This window comes from Lathyrus oleraceus, chromosome 5 (genome assembly GCF_024323335.1).
Source record: "Lathyrus oleraceus cultivar Zhongwan6 chromosome 5, CAAS_Psat_ZW6_1.0, whole genome shotgun sequence".
Lineage (NCBI taxonomy): Eukaryota > Viridiplantae > Streptophyta > Magnoliopsida > Fabales > Fabaceae > Lathyrus > Lathyrus oleraceus.
Window position 1 is genome coordinate 435,900,316 of NC_066583.1, and position 2,762 is coordinate 435,903,077.

Genomic DNA, 2,762 nt, shown 5'->3' on the forward strand with positions numbered 1-2,762 from the left:
TTTCAAGCACTCTACTTTCCTAGCAATTTTTATTTCCTTTTCTTTTCCAGTCAATTTTGAAGCATTCAATTAATTTTCTCACAATAGTTTCTACACCGGAAACTATTGTGTAATTTTTACTAGATCTAACCTCACGTTAGATCATAGTATTTTATTCCTTCGTTTTTATTTTCTTGTCCGATCGAAGATTGTAAGAACAAATCCAACCGGTTTGTGGTGGAGAGTTCAAGCATCGAAGCTAGGAATAATCAAGACTTCTATTAATTTTACAGGTTCTTTAATTTTATTGTTTAAATTTATATATGCTCTGCACTGCTATTTATTTATACTGTCTGTCCGATATGGCTGTATGTAAGCGTAATTATTGTTTAGGCTTGTTTAGCATGTCTGGCTAAATAAACTTATATATCGGTATGTAAAGTAAGCGAAATGAAGGAATCAAAACTAAGTTGGTTTAATTTTGTTTCAAAACATAATCACTCTTTTTATGGTCTCAATTTACAGAGTTAATACCAAGGTTTTTGTACGAGAGTAAAAGACATAAAGAAGTTAAAATCAATAGAACGACGGTTTGAGCTTTTAACTGGACAGTGTAAATTGGACATTAATTTTAAATCAGGGCGAAAGCAATTTTTAGAGTTAATTAAATTCTAATCATTTTCAAAAAGTATTTTTAAAGGTTAAATGTGAGGACGAGAGTTAAGCATTTAAGTTCAATTATATAATCTAAGTCAACAGAGCGAGAGTTTGAGACAAGGATGTTTAAATGGTTAGCATTTTCTTAAAAAGAGTTTCTATAGATTCTATTGTTTTCAAAAAGTGATTTTGGACTTAACTAATTAGTGACAGCGCACGTTAATATAAAGTCATAGTCTATTCAACAGAGCGAGAGTTTGAGAAAAGGCTTTTAACTCAATAGTGTCTACTGAAAAGATTTACTTTAAAACTACGAAACCAACGAAGATTTGATTCCCTAATTACGACGAACTACATACCGATATCCGCTTATTTGATATTTAATCTAGATCTTATTTTAGTTTTATTTTTTTTCCCTAATCAACAAAGTATCGTCCGCCTTAGCTTTACGAAGTAACCTTAGAAAACGGTATATCGATTCATAAGTCCCTGTGGGATCGATATCTTTTATTACTACGCGATTAGACTGTGCAGTTGCAGTTAATACCCCAATAGACTCATAAAGTCGCAATCAAGTTTTTGGCGCCGTTGCCGGGGACTTTTATTTAGTCGATATCGTAACTCTTCCGTTACACTGTAGAGACTAAGGCAATTTTTATTTCTTTCTTTCGTTGATTTGTATGCCACACACTCGCTCACAAGGCGAACCGTATTACTTACGAATCAACGACGTTGAACGATATCTCCGAGTCTTACGACGAAATCGGGAGTATCGTGCTGCAAACAATCTTCCGCCAATCGAAATTCCTGATCTCAAAAAATCTTCTTCCTTCGCCGATACCCGAGATGGCAGAACCAGCTCGTGCTCTTCGAGATTACACCGCCCCATCGCAAGACGAGCCGCATTCGAGTATTGCTCCACCCGCAATCGAAGCAAACAACTTCGAACTTAAACCTTCGCTGTTACAGGCAGTGCAACATAATCAATTCTCTGGAAATCCTACCGAGGATCCAAACCTTCATTTATCCGTATTTGTTCAATACGCCGATACTGTTAAGGCTAATGGTGTCACTTCAGAGGCAATTCGACTTCGTCTTTTTCCTTTCTCGTTAAGAGATAAAGCTAGAAGATGGCTTCAGTCTCTTCCTTCCAACTCAGTCACCACATGGAATGAGTTAAAGAAAGTCTTTCTTGCCCTTTCCTCCAAGCAAAACAGCTATGTTAAGAGCCCAGATAAATGGATTTAAACAGAAAGATAACGAGTCTCTTTTCGAAGCCTGGGAAAGATACAAAGACATGATGAGACTTTGTCCACACCATGGTTTAGAGGACTGGTTAGTAATTCATACCTTCTATAATGGTCTCTTATACAACACAAGGTTAACAATAGACGCCGCCGCAGGTGGTGCGCTTATGGATAAACCTTACGCTGACACTTATCAACTTATCGAAAGCATGGCCCAAAACCATTATCAGTGGGGAAGCGACCGAACAATGGTAGAAAAACCTCAAATGAAAAGTGGCATGTACGAGATAAGTAGCCTTGATCATGTTAATGCAAAAGCGGATGCTCTTGCCCAGAAAATTGAAAGTTTAAATGTATCACCTCCAGCCGCCGTGGTTGCCGTGACTCAAAATTGCGAAGTCTGTGGAATCCAAGGTCACACTCCTACAGATTGTCAACTCCTAACAGGAATCCAAGCAGCGCAGGTGAACTACGCACAAGGAAATCCCTACTCGCATACCTATAACTCAAACTGGAAGAACCATCCTAATTTTTCATATAAGAGCAACAATGCCTTATACGCACCAGGACAAGCTCCCAATCAAGCCCCAGCTAGACCACCTGGATATCAAAAGCCGACCCCATCTACACCTAACAATAACGTTCCTAGGAAATCCAACTTGGAAATCATGATGGAGAACTTCATAGCTTCTCAACAGCAAACCAATAAAGATTTCTTAAACCAAAATGTACACACTAACGAACAGATTAAGCAACTAGCAAGTAAAGTAGATGCCTTGGCTACCCATAACAAAATGCTGGAAACACAAATCTCACAAGTAGCTCAACAACAAGCGCCTACTGCTACCCCAACTGGTACATTTCCTGGACAACCCCAAC

General features: G+C 38.2%; 1 non-coding gene across 1 annotated transcript; it reads right to left on the minus strand.

The window, feature by feature from the left end:
• Positions 1-1,855: 1,855 nt before the first annotated feature.
• On the minus strand, positions 1,856-1,962 carry LOC127089131 (small nucleolar RNA R71). The gene has a single exon (XR_007790905.1). It is a non-coding gene; the product is annotated as a small nucleolar RNA R71 (small nucleolar RNA).
• Between the last annotated feature and the right edge of the window lie 800 nt (positions 1,963-2,762).